The 17893-nt window shown below is 46.2% G+C and overlaps 1 protein-coding gene across 2 annotated transcripts in view; it reads left to right on the top strand.

The window, feature by feature from the left end:
• RIN2 (Ras and Rab interactor 2) overlaps positions 1-17893 on the top strand; it is a 224159-nt gene that overhangs the window by 31854 nt on the left and 174412 nt on the right. For both annotated transcript variants that reach the window (XM_036825813.1, XM_036825812.1), the window contains exon 2: positions 10062-10171. The gene's annotated coding sequence lies outside the window, so the exon portion shown is untranslated. The remainder of the gene's footprint in view (positions 1-10061; positions 10172-17893) is intronic.

Raw genomic sequence — 17893 nt, 5'->3', positions numbered from 1 at the left:
CCACCCGCCATCAGAGATAAAGTCTCGTCTCTTCCCTTTGAATCTGGCTAGGTTTGAGTCTCACTTGTAACCAGTAGAATGTGGCAAAAATAACACTGCCTTACTTCTGAGGATGAGTTGGAAAAGGCGATGCATTCTCCACCTTGCTCTCTGGACCATGCTGAGGCCGCCACGCTGTGAGGAAGCCCAGACTAGTCCATGGGAAGAGACTGCATGGTCTGAACCTACAAGAAGTAAGAGAAAGTTGCCCTGCCACGCTCCACCTGTGCCGGCTGTCTCTCCGCCCCACCCCCCACCCCCGCTCCCGCCCTTTATTCCAGCTCCAGCTCCTTTCTCTGTGGCTGCAGTCACATTCAGGACTCTCATCCGGAACCACCCAGCCAAGCCCTGCCTGAATTCCAGACCCTCAGAAACCAGAGAGAGAATGAAATGGTGGCTGTTTCAAGCCACTGACTCTTGTGGTGATTTGTTATGCAGTGTTGGGTATCTAGAATGAATGGAGCCTCGGTGACTAAACAAATAAGGACTGTTTTGAAGAAGGAGTAACTATGCCTAATACCTTTTGTAGTGGTTTTGTTTTGGATAATTTTTAACCGGAACGTCTCTAGATGTAGCTTACAAACTGACCTTTCCACTGGAAAAGAATTGAGTTCTTTTCAGGAGGTTTTCTTTTTTGTAGTTTTAGAGCTTTAAATATCTACTGCTTTTGGCAGAAGTAAGTGCTAGGAGAGAATGCTGGAGAGACCCATTTACCTTGTCCTCGAATGGGGTAACCCTCCAAAAACGCAGCAACTGAGAACATAGGTGCCATCCTCGAGCTTTCCGATGAAGCATGGTGAGCAACTTGCCTAATGTCCTAGGTCACAATGGAGAGAAGTGACCTCAGACAGAAGGCTGGAGCGAGATTTCATTCCTAATGGCGCAGTGGCCATGCTCTGGATTCCCCCCCGCCTGCCCCTGGAACCTCAGACTCAACTCATCCAGAAGTGAAATAATCACACACCCACTCAATTCCTCTAGTTTTAATAAGGCCAGCGGTCAGGATGCCTGCTTCCCACACAGGAAACTTGACCCCTGGCCTTGTCGATCACAAGGGCAGCTGTTAACCACTTGTCCTTCATTCTCTATCTGTGTATGTGGGTTTGGGGGGAGGGGACGTCTATCCTGAAACAGAAATACACATGTATTCCTGTTAATTTTTCAACTAGTGTTGGACTTTTCCACTTAGACTCAACTTATCTAACAATATAATAATCGTCACCTGCCTGCACCGGCTCCTTCTCACGGCATCCTTGTCCTCTCGGGGGCCCTTTTGGAGCTTCCTCATGTACAGCAGTTGCCCTCTGTGACAGCTCTCGTGTCCGGTACCGTCTTTCCTAGTTCAAAGTCATGGTTCATGGTTCAGGTCTTCATTATCTGCCCTAAGTGGCCCTTCCACCTCCAGCACCCGACCCCGACACAGACTTCGGTGGCTCCCCTAGGTTTACATTGTACAGTGGAAGCCCCACCCTTGGTCCCGGCCCTTTCCTGGACTGCCTGCCCACTCCCATCCCCAGTCCTCCCAAGGCCAACTGGTGTTCTAATGCTTTGACCTTGGCACATCTGCTTTTGGCCAAGTGGTTTTCTCTAAAATGCCTTTCCTCTTGCTCCCCCGTTGAAACTCCACTCATCTTCTGCATCTCTTTCAGATGCTCACATTTAAAAACAGGGCCCTGTTTGTGTCCCTGCAGTGTCCAGCTGAGACCTTGAGCAAAATCCAGCAAATATTTATTAAAGTGAATAAACAAATGAACTACTGGCCCTTTCCTTAACTGGCAGAATAGAAACAGAAATGGTTGCAGAGTTACCACGGATGTATCTGCATTCCTGGAAATGCTGGTCATTTCTGAAGTTAAGAAGACGTTTCCACAATAGTGAACCTATTTATTCGAGAAAATTATTTAAAACAATCTTGTAGATCTTATTTAATTTAATCTTACATGTTTAAGCAAAGGTCAAAGAATCTAATTTAGTGAGTTAGTACTGTGCTAAGGTTTGGATTGCCAAAGGGCAACAAAATTCTTGATTTGTCCTTTGAAAGAAAACATATCAGAGTAAAAGATGATCCACCAGGAGAGGAGGTATGCCCCTCCCCTGGAAGTGAGAAAAATTTCATAAAGTCATGGCAACCTGGCTTCTGAGGGAAAAACCGAGATCATTGCATAAGGAAAGTTAACTAATAGGTCTATTTTAACGTAATCGGAAGTAATCTAAAATTTCTCAATTACACAAAACTCTTTGGAAAGAGAATAGAAAATATATAGCAAATTTTCATAGGTATATATAGCTTATTTTTCATAGGTCTTGTAACTTCTATTAATGTTACCAAAAAGTAAATTATTCCTTGGGATAAATGTTCCTAGAACTGTTAACAGGAGATGTTTTTTGGGAAATGTTACTATTCTCATGCAAAGCCAGCATTTGGAATGATTTATGACTATGGGTCTTCATTCTGACTTTTTTTTGTGCCCACTCAGACAATAAAATAGCTAAAGGATAGAGTCTTCTAGACTTACCAGAAATGTTCGTGTGTTGGAAATACCCGTAATTGCTCTCCTAATTCCTTACATATTTCCTTCCTTCCCTCCCCCATCAGTTTCTTCTCAGGCAGTTTTCTGTGGTTGGGTAGGTGGGGGTCAGGATGCCCTCTAGGGACAAGGTCAAGGACAGGGTCAACCTGACAGCATGAACTGAACGAGAGAAGCTAAGAAGGTCCTCACAGGTGGCCCCGCCGGAGGGGACCTTAGACGCCCAGCCGCTCTTCTTTGCCGCCCCTTTTAGGTTCCGCCTGTCAGCAGCGGGCGTCCACACCAATTTCCCCAATTCCCTTTTCAACAGCGAAAGTTTATTATTTGTAAAAGGTGGTGAGAGGAGGACATTCAAATATATAATATGCTGTGTATTAGTCAAACACTGACTGAGGTCCCAAAGTGCCGTGTTCCATGAAGACTTAAGCAAGAGCAGAGTTCATCCTGGTCTTCAGAGGAAATTGTGTGGATCAGACAAAATCAAGATCATGATAGTACAACATAGTAATCCATGCTGTGGAAAGGCATGTAAACGAAGATGTATTAACCAAGTGCAGTGAGGCTTCAAAGGAGTGAGGGACACATGATACACGGGACCCAGAGCAGACTTGGGGAAGGGGCAAGGGCCACCAAGGGGGTTAAAGGTGGGGACAGTGGTGACAGATCTGGGTTTTGCCATGACCAGCTCATGGTGCTAAGCAGCTCACTTCACTTTGTCCTGCTTTAAATTGAGACTATAATGCTGCTTGCCTCACGAGGCTGCTGTGATGGTGCAAGGGAGTCGGGGGAAAGCAATTGGCGTAGTGCCTGGCGTGCCATCAGTCCTTCATACGCGCCTGCGGTGACCTGCTGTATTTTGAGATGGATCTTAAAGGAAAGCCTGGATTGGAGCAGGAGGTGGCAGCAGAGGGTGAGGGGTTTTAGGCTGAGCATCCTCCGTGTATGTGTGTGTGTGTGTGTGTGTGTGTGTGTGTGTGTGTGTCTGTGTCTGTGTGTCTTTGTCTTTGTGTGTGTGTCTTTGTGTGTGTGTGTGTCTTTGTATGTGTGTGTCTGTGTCTTTGTGTGTCTGTGTGTGTGTGTGTCTTTGTATGTGTCTTTGTGTGTCTGTGTCTGTGTGTGTGTGTGTCTTTGTGTACGTCTGTGTGTATTTATATGTACGTGTATTTATATGTACGTGTCTTTGTGTGTGTGTGTCTTTTTGTGTGTGTGTCTTTGTGTACATCTGTGCGTCTTTGTGTGTATGTGTATGTGTCTGTGTCTTTGTGTGTGTGTGTCTGTGTCTTTGTGTGTGTTTCTGTGTCTTTGTGTGTGTGTGTCTTTGTATATGTGTGTCTGTCTATGTCTCTGTGTGTCTGTGTCTTTGTGTGTCTGTGTGTGTGTGTGTCTTTGTATGTGTCTTTGTGTCTGTGTCTGTGTCTTTGTGTGTGTATGTGTCTTTGTGTACATCTGTGTGTATTTATATGTACGTGTCTTTGTGTGTGTGTGTCTTTTTGTGTGTGTGTCTGTGTGTGTGTGTCTTTGTGTACATCTGTGCGTCTTTGTGTGTATGTGTCTGTGTCTTTGTGTGTGTGTATGTTTTTGTGTGTGTTTGTGTGTTTTTGTGTGCGTGTGTTTAGAATACAGCAAGTACACCAACCAAGGCGTAGGAGACAGTAGTACTAGGAGCCCATAAGACTTTGAGGGCTGTTCCACAGAGAAATGCTGTCCAATAGAAATACAATGGGAGCCACATGTCATTCTAAATTTTCTAGGAGTTACATTAAAAAATGTTAAAAGAGATAGGTAAAATGAATTTTAATATATTTTATTCAATGTATTAAAATATTTCAACATGCAGCGACATTAGTGAAAAATGGGTGCTGGAAGCAACATTGAATTCTAATTTGCTTGTGCGGCAAGAGCACCAGATACCTACAACTATAGCCTGATGTTAGGAGCACGGTAACTATTGAGATATGGCTGGGGATAGCAAACCCCCTTTTCTGTAAGGCCAGATAGGTTTATCAGCCTCCCTAGTATACTATTTTGTTAAATCCAAGTTGGAAATCTATGCCAGAATGCTAAAACTCAGTCAACAGGTATTAATGCAAGTGCCTACTTCATGCTCCATACTGTGCGATGCACCAGGGTATATGGACAAAGGAAAAATTAAGACCAGCACCTCTGCACACATTGAAACAGTGTAATTAAGCTCTAAAGGCTCTAAGTTTGGGGGTCCACAATGTAATAATTTCAGGATATTTCAAGTAGACAGAATGCTGCCTGATAATATAGAAGTGAAATCATGGTTAGTGGGCAAAGCAGAACATACACAGACATATGTGCACACTGAGTGGACGGACATACAAGTTTGGCCTTTCCTGTTTTGTCAAATGAGAGATTGGAGTATAATAAAGATTTTCAAAATGGGCATCTGTAAGTATGGACTCACGCTCACGGGTTCATGTATCCTCTTTGGGAATGTATGAAGTGTGTTTTTATTTTAAGGATAATGGTTCATAATTCATCTAACTATATTCTGGGTCATCTAAGGCAATGTTTATCAAACTGTGGGTCATGACTTCTACTGGACTAGTGGCTTATGACTCATTAATGGGCACGTCCAGCATTGCTGTCAGTGAAAGTGAATGCACTGGAAAACGTCAGGTTGTAAGTGTTAGGTACTGTTTTATAAAATGTTTGTTTCTGTGCTATATGTGTGCGTGTAGGTCTGGGTCATGATGTGAACTGTATTCCTGTGGGCAGACGTCCAAAGAGATTGAAAGCCATTAATCGCTAGATCACTGGTTCTCAACCTTCACTCAACATTGGAGTCACCCAATGGGCTTTGAAAATTAAGACTGTGTGGGTCCACCCCCAGAAATTCTGCTGTAATTGATTTCCAGGTGTGACCTGGCCAAGGGGCTTGCTTTGTTGCTTAAACCTTCTTAGCCGTGCAGCCAGGGGTGCGACCCTGGCAGGGGTTGAGCCTTGTAGCCAAGTCTTGCCAGGTAATTTCAGTCCTGCCTCTGGTTTGTGTTTCTTGAATTTGCCTTGGGGCCAAGTCTTCCTGCAGATTGGAATTGTTGGAGGGGAGGAGGAGGGAACGGGGGGCTGAGGGCATAGATGCTTTGCCCCAGGTGAAGGCGAGCGCAGTCTAGTGGGGCAAGTGGATGAAGTTCACAGAGGTTCAGGCAGAGACACGTGGGTTGGGGTGGGGAGAACACAGAGAGTGGAAGAGAGGTCGGTGTCATTTGAATCGTGCGAGCAGCTTCACCTGCTCTTCCCCTTGGAGTCTGCGATTTCCCCAGGTGGTCTGTGTGTGGGTGCCTCGCCATACAGCAGCTTACCTTGAAGGGTGACCCTTGACTGATTCTCTTCCGTTAGCCCTTCCCTCACAGAAGATGCGACTCCACTATCCTCACGTCACAAGGGACGAGTTTCAGCAAAACAACATCATCCCTTACATTAAATTAATCTTGTTACTTCTAATCGTATTGGTTTACATTCTTGTTCTTATCTAATTTGTCATTGTGCTTGGTTTTATAATTGTACAAGCTCATGAGAATAAGGTATTGATACCTAGTTATTTTATTTGTCCATACTTAATTAATATTATAATAGAAACAATATAATGGAGGAAGCACTGGATTTTTTATGCCTTGAAAGGGTAAGCTTCCTTTCCTCACTGGGCCCCTTTGCTCTGTGTGACTGTGCAGCCCACCTGGATACAGTGGCCAGTAAATTAACCCGACCTCTTATTGATCTATTAACAAAGATCAGAAGACATTGTATAGTGTAATGGAAATAAAAACAAAAATAAACAAATGGGACTTAGTTAAACTCAAAAGCTTCTGCACAGCAAAGGAAACCATAAACAAAATGAAAAGACAACCCACAGAATGGGAGAAAATATCAATATTTGCAAACGATGCAACTGACAAGGGATTAGTCTCCAAAATTTACAAACAGCTCATGCAGCTCACTATCAAAAAAAACCAAACAACCCAATCAGAAAATGGGCAGAAGACCTACAGAGATATTTCTCCAGAGAAGACATTACAGATAGCCAAGAGGTACTTGAAAAGATGCTCCACATCGCTAATTATTAGAGAAATGCAAATCAAAACTACAGTGAGGTATCACCTCACACCAGTCAGAATGGCCATCATCAAAAAATCTACAAACAATAAATGCTGGAGAGGGTGTGGAGAAAAGGGAACCCTCCTATGTGGTTGACGGGAATGTAAATTGGTGCAGCCACTATGGAGAACAATATGGAGGTTCCTCAGAAAACTAAAAATAGAACTACTATATAATCCAGCAATCCCACTCCTGGGCATATATCTGGACAAGATGAAAACTCTAATTCAAAAAGATACCTGCACCCCAGTGTGCATTGCAGCACTATTTACAATAGCCAAGACGTGGAAGCAACCTAAATGCCCATCAGCAGATGAATGGATAAAGATGTGGTACATATATACAATGGAATATAACTCAGCATAAAAAAGAATGAAATAATGTCATTTTCAGGAACGTGGATGGACCTGGAGGTTATAATACTAAGTGAAATAAGTCAGACAGAGAAAGACAAATATCATATGATATCACTTATATGTGAAATCTAAAAAAAAAGTAATAATAATACAAATGATCTTATTTACAAAACAGAAACAGACTCACAGACATAGAGAACAAATTTATGGTTGCCGGGGGAAGGGGTGGGGGAAGGATGGATTGGGAGTTTGGGATTGACATGTACACACTGCTATATTTAAAATAAAATGCCTTCCCATGAAAAAAGAAAAAAAAATTTAAAAAAGAGAAGACTTTATAAGTGATGTAAATGGAGCTTGAAGCTTATTGGGATTATTTTTCAGTAGCCCTATCTACACGTGAAACAGGGGTTCAGAGGAAAATCTGAATTAAGAAGGAAAGTGGGATTTAAATTATTATCAAAAAAAAAAAAAAGTGAGGATGATGTTGACATTGACTGATGTTGGTGACAGCGGGTGGCGGTGAACATTTATTGAGCGTTTGCTAAGTAACCTGAAACGGGCCTGTGCTTTCCGTGGTTATTTTACTTGATCCTTAGAACAACCCTTTGAGGCAGGTGCTATTACAATCACCCCACTTGACACAGGAGGAACCCAAGTAAGTAACAATTAAGTAACTTGTCTGAGAGATTCAACTGGGATTCAAGACCAAATATGTTGCCTCCAGGCCTTAGAGCTGAGCCTTCTCAAGTACATGGAGAGGGCGGGGAGGCTATTCCAGGCCAGAAAATGTGAACCCAGGGAATGAAGGAGGGGGTGTGTGTACCATGTGCTGGTGAGGGTACCAGGGGAGGTGCTGGCAAGGAGGTCAGCGACCAGTTACACAGCCTGGCGGAGCAGTGAGACTATGAAATACTGATGAAAGAGTTTAAAAAAAAAAGGATGAGTTCATCCTTCTATACTGATGTAGGAACCTTGATAAGACATCCTGAGAATGGAATAAGCAATGTGCAGGACGACACATAAACATTTATTTAGAAAAGAAACACGTGTGTGTGTGTGTGTGTGTGTGTGTGTGTGTGTGTGAGAGAGAGAGAGAGAGAGAGAGAGAGATTGAATGTTTGCACAGAATTGATCTGGAAAGATATTCTTTCAAGTTCTGACAGTGTCCACGTGTGCCAAGGATGCAGGCTGCAGGTATTAGTGGTGACGGTCAAAGGAAACTTGAGCTTTTTTTAATTTAATTTTTATTTTATATTGAAGTATAGTTGATTTACAATGCTGTGTTAGTTTTAGGTGCACAGCAAAGTGAATCAGTTATACATATACATGTATCTATTCTTTTTCAGATTCTTTTCCCTTATAGGTTATTACAGAATATTGAGTAGAGTTCCCTGTGCTATACAGTAGGTCCTTGTTGATTATCTGTTTTGTATGTGGTAGTGTGTGTATGTTAATCCCAAACTCCTAATTTATCCCTCCCCCACTTTGGTAACAACAAGTTTGTTTTCAAAGTCTGTGAGTCTGTTTTGTAAATAAGTTCATTTGTATCATATTTGAGATTCCACAAATAAGTGAAGTCATATCATATTTGTCTTCTCTATCTGACTTACTTAGTATGATAATCTCTAGGTCCTTCCATGTTGCTGCAAATGGCATTATTTCATTCTTTTTTATGACTGAGTGATGTTCCATTGTAGTTATGTACCACATCTTCTTTATCCATTCCTCTGTCAGTGGACATTTAGGTTGCTAAAGGAAACTTGAGCATTGATCTAGCATTTATGTTTTGTTTTCTGTTTGTTTGTAAGCAAGATGACTGCATTCATGCACTTAGGTAATTCTGAAAAGGTGAGGGTGTTGTTAGGAAAAAAGAAAAAGAAATGGAATCATTTGGGAATTTCACATTCTGTCCCATCTCCAAATCCTAGACTTGAAGATTTCAGGACTGTTTACATTGTTGGAGCTGAGGTAATGCAAGGGCTAAAGGAACAAATTGTCACTGAATTCATGGGGAAGACAGCATCCTTGCTGATTAGTTCCTTTTTTAACGTGGAAGACTATTTGGAGTTTTAGATATCTGGGTGTTGGCATAGGGGTGTAGAGAACATTCTGGTAAAGCAAGTCCCCTTTTGCGTTACCTGGCCCAGAGGTGGGAATAGGGATCAAAATAGGAAGAAAAGACCCTTCGAGGTACAGTCTGCCCTCCACATCCGTGGGTTCAATTTCTCGAAATTTCGATCCAAGGGGGTTGAATCTGCAGATGCGGAACTTCCAATACGGAGGCCGATTGTATTCACGTACTACGTACACCTCCGTTTTTATTTTTTTATTTGTTTTATTTTTATTGGAGTATAGTTGCTTTACGATGTTGTGTTAGTTTCCTCTGTACAGCAAAGTGAATCAGCTATACGTATACGTATATCCACTCTTTTTTAGATTTCCTTCCCATTTAGGTCACCACAGAGCATTGAGTAGCAGCATTCTGTGTGCTATACAGCAGGTTCTCATTAGTTATCCACTTTACATACAGCAGTGTATATATGTCAGTCCCAATCTCCCAATTCATCATCCCCCCCCAAGCATGCTATTCTTGATGAATGAAAGGCTGGCTTCTAACTTTCCCAGATACTGAGAACCAGGAGAAAAGACATGGAACCTTGGAAAGTGAAGATAAAAAATCCTTTGAATTAAAAAAATTTTTTTTAATTGAGAGAAGAAACGTCACAGCCCTGATGTGTTACCAAAGGGAGGAGAACGATTGTTAGGCATTGACTAAAGGCCTCCAAGTACCGTCAAATATAAATATTTATTTGAGTAACCCAGGCCAAGGTATGGAGCTTAATGATAAGGAACTTGGACGTCGTGGGTTTTGGTATCCACAGGTCCTGGAACCGACCCCACGCAGACACCCAGGATAACTGTGCCCTCACCTCTCAGCACCCCCTCCCAGCACCCCCACCCCTCTCAGCACCCATGCGTACAGATGCTAAGTGGCCAATTCTGTGTGTTGTAGATGGATAAAGGACATGTGGACTTCTGAGCTTCCGCCGGAGAAGATAACAGTTCAAGCCCTCCAGGATGCTGGGCAGGTGGGGGCTGGAGTGAGAGATGCTGGCGTGAAGGGTAAGTGACGACTGAAGCCCAGTGCGCCGCGGCCCGGACTCTTTGGTTTCCAAGTTCCTCAGTGTGCGGGGATACGGTGTGCTCCGGCTTGGTGCGCTGCTGTGGATGTGACCTCTCTCTGACAGAGGATCAGGGAGGATGCTTACCTGTTTCCTGGTACCTAAGGGATTCTGTTGTCCTGCAGTGGCTGCAGGGCCCAACCAACATGAGGACAGCTCAGGAGCCCCAGAGAGTAAACTGTAACCGCGCACCTTTATGGAGCGCCAACTGCGTGGCAGGCCCCAGCGCTTTAAGGCATTCATTCATTTCGTTCTCATCTTAGAGCTGGGCCACCAGGGAGCGCAAAGAACCTGGTTGATTACTGAGGGCAGATGGTCCTGATGGTGGCCCCATTCCAAGGGAAAAGCCTCTTCCTCTTTCTCATACATCCCCCGCTTGCCTTTCTCCCCGTGCCCGCGTTTCATCTATTTTTTTTTTTTTTCATGGAATCATAGATCTCTGTATGAAAGGGACTTAGCATCAGAGGGACGTCAGCATAGGTCACCATGGCAGATCATAGTTTCCCTAAATGGCCACCGTGGTATCGCTGCTCTTCCAGAACCTTGCCGGGTCCCCTCAAGCTGGGAGGTCTGCTTTCCCTCCTCTTGAGTCTGGGCGGGACTCGGTGACCACCTTCACAAGGAAGGCGGCAGAGGTGACACTGAGTGACCTCAAAGCCGAGATCAGCAAAGCGTACGTGGCTCCCAGCCAGCGCTCACGCTCCGGGCAGGCCTGCCTGTGAGACCAGCTGGGCCCCGTGGAAAGGCCCCGAGTAGGGGCTCCAGCCGACAGCCCCTCCAGGGCCCCACTGACACGTGAGGGAGACTTCCAATGGCGCCAGCCCCCAGCCTCGGAGCTGCCGAGTGGAGTGCGGACAAAGTGAACTGTCCCCGCGGAGCCCTGTCCCGCCAGGCCGGTTCAGGAGAGGATAAACATCATCACTGCTTGGTGCTCTCTCATTTAAACCCACCGCGACACCGTTGAAGGTAGATGTTATTCATTACACAGATTTACAAGAAAGAGGAAGGAGGCCGAGTCAGATGAAGTGACTCACCCAAGGCCACACGAGGAGCTGGGATTGGAACCCAGGGCTCCCTGATGCCCAGCCTGTGAGATCCCCCCCCTGCCCCAGGGCCCGTTCCTTCTGCACTGGGAGCTGGGGCCTTTGCTGGCCCTCAAATACAGCCGTCTCAGAGAAGGCAAACTATTTGGAATAGGAGGACCAGAGAATACAACTTTGGAGAACTAGCTTTACATAGTTTGCTCTGACTCTCTTTCCTTAATTTGAATCCTAGTTAAACCCTGGGATCCTGCCTTAAACATACAGTCCTCTCGGGAAGCTGCCTGCTTTCCCTCCGAGAGCTTAGATTCACGGTATCTGCTCGTGTTACACGAGATTCATATCATGTGAAGTAATAGTCATGTTTCTGTGTCATCCCTGTTTGACTTCAGGCTCCGTGAGGCCAGCGCCTGGTCTGTCTCTCCTATTTTTCATTTTTTAGCAGAGACTCTAACCTGTAGTAGACAGTGAATAAATGCAAGTTAAATAAATACCAAAGAGCTGTTAAGTGTGAATTTTCTTGAGAAGACTGATGGTAGCATATAAGGAAGTGCAAAATTCCAGGTATAAATACTGAAGTCTTATCTTGGTGCTAAAGGTTTGTCTTTTGAGGTCAAGGTTTCTTTGTCACTTCCTTTGTTTCCCCTGTTAGATAAAACATCTTTGGGTTTCACTTTTATAAACAAAGAACTTCCACAAAATGCAACAGTAAACTAAACAATAACAGGAACTGGCAGAGCTCTGAGACAATATTTCTCAGTGGGTTGTTATTCAAGTGGAAGATATTTTCAGAGGTGCAGCATTGGAGAATTGACTTTGGTATGAATGTTGAAATGTGACATGTAACGTCCACACTCATCGCGGTCGGCCTTTGCTCATAGTATCGGTGGCCTTGTGTCTTTCAACTTGAATTTAGTACCATGTCTGCGTGGCATTGCAGCTGCTCCAGAACTGGGGACAGCTCTTCTCTCTACATTGTCCAGAGTGTCCAGCACTGGACCCTACATTCAGTAGGTAGAGTATCAGCAGGACCAGAATATGACGATATTTGTTTCTTTTATTTTGGCTTCTGGGATCCTAGTTCCCCAGCCAGGGATCAAACCCTGGCCATGACAGTGAAAGCGCCGAATCCCAACCACTGGACCGCCAGGGAAGTCCTGAGGATTTTGTTTTTTAAGAAGGATAAATGAATGCATGCAAAATGTTAGGCAAGTTTAAATGCTTAATCATCTTTTTTTAGTGCCTAATCTATCAGTCAGCTTTTGCTGTCTAACAAACCCCCCAAAACTTAGTAGCTTCAAATAATAGCCATGGATTTAGTTCACGATTCTGCAGGTTGGAAGTTCAGGCCACCTGGGTCAGCTGGTCTAGCTGGGTTTTCTGGGCTGACTGGTTGGCTGGGAGCTGACAGGTGGAGGGAACCTCGGCCCAGGTGACCCACCTCTGCTCTGCTCCCCTCCCCCCAGCAGGTTAGGCAGGACTCCAAGAGGATGCACGTGCACGGCTTCTTGAGGCTGGGGCTTGAGAAGGACACAGGGCCACTTCTGCCGCTTTCTGTTGGCCAGAGCAAGTCACAGGACAGTTCAGATCCGAGAGATGAGGAGTAGACTCCACCCCTGGTGGCAGGGTTTGCAAAGCCTGCAAAGGGGCAAGCTCGCAGGGAGCATGGAGAACCGTGGCCACTGCGGAAGTGCGCACATCCAGTAAGATGCGGTATTGTGCGGGGGACATTGGCAGCGCTACCTTGCAGGTGGTGGAAATGAAACTCCTTATGCGCTTTATAACTTATGAGAAAATGGAACTGGATTGAGAGGAGAGGCTAGCAGGAGAGGCTGAGATGGACACAGAAGAGAAGAGCCCTGGGTGCCACACCTCCCCCCAGTTCTCCAGCTCCCAAGTCTGGAAAAGGGGGTGTTGAGACAGGTTGGGGGGAGGGGAGATAGAGGCAGAGCGCAGGGTGGATAGTTGGTAGCAAAGAGGGTCTCTTTTCCTTTGCTGCAGTTTTCTCTCCCTCTGTCTGCTGGGGGTGGCAGGCAGATCAGAGGTGGTGAGGAGCCGCCTTCACGTCTGGGTCAGCAGAAGGTGCCCTGCACGGAATCCGACAATCCGGGGACAGCCTCAGTGCCGTCTGCTTCCTGCCCCTGAGGCTTCAAGTGCGTGTGGTTTGTCTGCTTCCTGCCCCTGAGGCTTCAAGTGCGTGTGGTTTGTCTGATGGGTTTGTTTGCTGGAGGGGAGGGGAAGGGTCGAATGGTCCGTCTGCTGCCTCCCTTTTACCATGGCATTTCAGGGAGGCTTCACCTTGCACCCCCGGGTCCCAGCCTCCTGACATTTGTTTTGCATCTCCTTGTCACAGTGGCCCCAGAAGGCTGAGACCGAGTTATCCTCGCTTTACAGATGGGGAAACCGAGTGCTGAGAGGTTCAGGAACTTGCCTGGATCACACAGGTGGGCGGTGACCAGAGCAGGGTTCGAAGCTGGGCTATGCTTTGGGTACCACGGTGCGTGGCCCTGAACACCGCCATGCTGTGTGGCCTGCAGGTCAGACAGAAACGGCTGCCCAGCCAGGTGTAATCAGGACAGCGGGGTGTCATCCCTCCCCCTCCCCGGCCGCTGCTTGGAAGGAGGTCTGAGGTCTGAGGACTGTGCTTAGGAAGGTGTCACCCTAGAGAATTCAGCAGCAGCAAGAAGCAGCTACCTGGGGGAAACCCCGCCCTCCCCCAGGTAATCAGGAGCCCTGGGTAATCAGGGTGGGGAATTTCCAGCAGAGTCCTGAGCCCCCCACCCCACCCCTGAGGCCGGGTCTGAGCACCCTGCTTCACAGCGGCCCCGGGAATTCTCTGGTGGGGGCTGGGCAAGCCTGGTCCTCTGCCCAAGTCCTCGGGCCCCTGCTGAGTCCCTTTGAAATATTCCTCACTCAGTTCCTCCCAGTTCCTCTGGGAAGGGTTCACGTGCCCCAGCCACGTGCTCCGAGGAGCGGGACCCCACCGGCATCTCCCCCCGGACGCCCCTCTTGTACCATCTCTGGTTCTCAGGCTTCCCCTGCTCTCCATGCACAAGAACGTCCTGAACCAAATATAGTCGATGGAGATTCTCGTTTATGGCCCTGCTCATGGTTTAGTTAAAGGCAGTGCTGCCATCAGCTGGCTGAGACTTTTAAAGTGGTTTCATGAAGATGGAATGTGTTCCTTTTTCTTCATTCTCTTTTTTTCCTTTTTCTTTTCCTCAGTCCTACCCATTCTTTCCAATAGGCGGGTGCAGCTTGGAAGCCTGATGGTAATAAGGAGAAACAAGAATAGCTTGAAAACAGTAGCATTTATTAAAGGCTTTGCCACAAGCCAGGTCCTGTTCTAGGCACGTTACACTTTCTTTTCTCACAACGGTCCTGAGGGGCAGTGGTTTTGTCCCCATTTTACAGATGAGGAAACTGAGGTACAGAGAGGTGAAGTCACCTGTGTGTCATGATGCCTGGCACATTCAAGTGCTTGATGTTATTTGTAAAATGAACCATGTCTTAGTATGAGTCGAAAATTCAGGTGCAGGGGTTTCTATGGGCAGTTTCTATGGGTACTACAGAAGGGCATGAGGGGGTGCAGCTGGGGCAGGGAAGGGGGAGAGGCCATTCAGGGTGGGGCCTGAGCAGGTGACTGCTGTGGGTAACCGGGGCTCAGTCCCACTGGGGACCTGTGACAGACCATGTAGGGGGCATCTGGGAATTGTCCCCCCAAGGCACACAGAAGCTGGGATGTTCCTAGCGAAATCGTGGGGACCTTTTGAAGCAATTGTGAATTTCATAATTATATCCTATAAGTTGCCCCCATTTGTCCAGGGAAGGAAGGAAGGAGAGCCTATTGTGCAGGATTCCCCTGGCTTGCTGTACTTTCCCTTCGTTCTCTGCATCTCAACTCTTCCTGTGCAACACACTGCCCCCAGATGCAGTGGAAAAATTAATAATAAGCGTCTATGTAGCTACTGCAGTAAAGGTTGGCTGGGGCTTGGCTGATCTGGGTTGGGCTCAGCTGGGCAGCTCTGCTGACCTTGGTTGGACCAACACACATTGGAGGGCAAGAGGAGTGGCTGATCCAGGCTGGGCTCAGCTGGGTGACTGTTTCCGGCCTCTCGCCGAGGTCTGGCCTCAAGCCTGCTCCATCCGAGTGCATTCTAAGTCCAGCCTTACAGTCAGTGGCAGCCCAGGGCAGCTCTTCTCATGACCAGGGGAGAGGCAGGGGGCGCAGGTGGAGACCCAGAGGCCTCTGCACTGCTGCTTCTATGTTATCGTATTGATAATGCAAGTCACACGGTCAAGCCCAAGTCAAGAGGCCGAGCGGTGAACTCTGCCTGTCCTGGGGGGTGTCTACTGTTGGCCTTGGTCAGGACCCAGAAGGCCCACTGCTTCTGCCTAACTGGGCAAATACAAGGGGAAATTTAAAGGCCTTTACCAATGGCAGTTTTGGTTATAACTCTGGGCAAAGCCTCAAATCTTTAATGACAGTCTAAGTTGTTATTAATGGGAGATGACCTGGTTATTAAAAGCTACACGGCCTCAGGCTGCAGGAACTTCTGGTAGCTCGGACCTTCGCCGGGGATTGCTGCCCCACCTGGTCGCACGGCTTTGCTCCTCGTGGACTTGGGAGGTGTCTGGGGTTGTCCGGCTCCCTCAGTGACACCCCACTGCCTCCCCACAGCTGCCTAAAATGGTTTGACTTGGCATCAGCGCGTCCTGGTTGCTCAAGTGTGTCGGACTGAAATAAGAGCAGCCAGTGGGATGAATAAATTGTCAATTACATAGATGTGTATGTTTTCCTCCATTTTGGGAGAACGCTCTGAGTTCTGTGAAAATGTCATTTCTTTGCCTCGATCAGTACCTTGGCTCTCCCGCCTGGCACAAATGCAGTTGAGCTGGAGAGGCGGGAATGCTTTTATGTTGGTTGGAATTAGCAGCAATAGATTTACAGGACTTCTTCCCAGTGAGCATGGAAAAAACTTGCCACTTTATGCTTTTTGTGAGTTCTAAGTCATAAAGCATTCTGCTGAGGGTGGCTTGACTGTTGTGTTCTTGGCCCTGTACGTCTTTCCAAACACTTGTAAGTTATTTATACTGTGTTCGCATGTTGGCCAAGCAAGTAAGACCTTGCTGAATGATGGCACCGTATCTGGCCCGACAGAGCTTTCTAATTAACCCATCAATGCAAAGCATGCGCCTTATGAATGCTGCTAAAATGCCTGTGGACTCAGTGGCTTGTTTCTATCTTCGTGAATGCATAGGGATAAGGCAGAAAGTACCAGCTGTGTGAGCCAATTCGTGTGTCACTTCTGGGTGGGAAGGATGGTGGGGGAGTGGAGAGGTGAGATGAGAAACGGAAGCAGGTGTGTTCACAGGCACATGACCACTGTGGGCAGCTGGGGTCAGGCCCGCCGGGGAGCTCTGGGAGATGGCACTGACCTCACCTCAGAGTTACTTCACCCAGGGAGTGAGGACCCTGGGGCATTATCCACCAACCCCCATCCATCATTGGTGAGGACCATTCCAAGGGGCAATAGCTCTTTGGTCTTCCGGCCCACCTAGGCATACCCCTGCCATCAGTCTTCAGATCAGAGAGAGCTGTGGGTACCAGAGGATGGATATTTTGGAGGAGCTAGGTAATTTGTGATTTTTTTAAAGAAAAGTAACATTGACCTTTCTTAAAGTCGAAAAAATGGCACGTATGGGAGGGCGGGTGCTGAGGGGACATGGGTGAGGCCCCCTTAGCATCTGCTATGGGGTGTGCCAGAGAGTTTGAGGAATGGAAGGAGGGAATTCGTAGCTTTTAAATCTGAGCACAGCGGAAACTAAATCCCTCTGAGGTCTTTGGACGGAATGGGGAAAGGAGAACATTTTTTTTGGCGTGGCTATTTAATTTATTTACATTTTGTCACAGCCATGCAATGAAATATTATACAACCACTAAAAAAGGTAGAAGAACTACTGTGATGATATGAAACTGTCTTCAAGTTACAGTTTTGAGTAGAGAAAAAGCGCAATACAGAACGATCTATAGAATATGTTCCTATTTATAGAAATAGCTTTATTGGGATCTAAATTACATATCATAAAATTCACCCCTTTTAAGTGTACAGGTATGGGTGCTTTAGTAAACTTTTACTGTTTTCTAGAAATTTCATGCAGATGGAATCATACACTGTGTGGTCTTTTGTGTCTGGCTGCTTTCACTCGGTCATCTGAGTTTGTAGCATGTCAATAGTTTGTTTCCTTTTTACTGTGGAAAAGTATTTCATTGATTGGATATATCGCTTTTTGTTTATCCATTCCACAGTTGATAGACGTTTGGATTGATTTTAGTTTTATTATTATGAATAATGCTGCTATGAACATCCACATACAAGTCTTTATATGGACATGGATTTTTATTTCTCTTGGGTAGGTACTTAGGAGTGAAATTTCTGGGTCATATGGTGAGTACTTGTTTAGTTCTTTAAGAAACTGCCGAACTGTTTTCCAAAGAGGCTGCTGCATTTTACTGCATTCCCACCAACAATGGGAGCCTGATTTCTTCCTGTCCTCACAAACAGCTGGTGTGGTCAGTTTTTTTTGATGCTCTGATAGAAGTATAGTCGCATCTTATCGTG

This window comes from Balaenoptera musculus, chromosome 15 (genome assembly GCF_009873245.2).
Source record: "Balaenoptera musculus isolate JJ_BM4_2016_0621 chromosome 15, mBalMus1.pri.v3, whole genome shotgun sequence".
NCBI lineage: Eukaryota > Metazoa > Chordata > Mammalia > Artiodactyla > Balaenopteridae > Balaenoptera > Balaenoptera musculus.
This window is presented reverse-complemented; position numbering and strand designations above follow the sequence as displayed.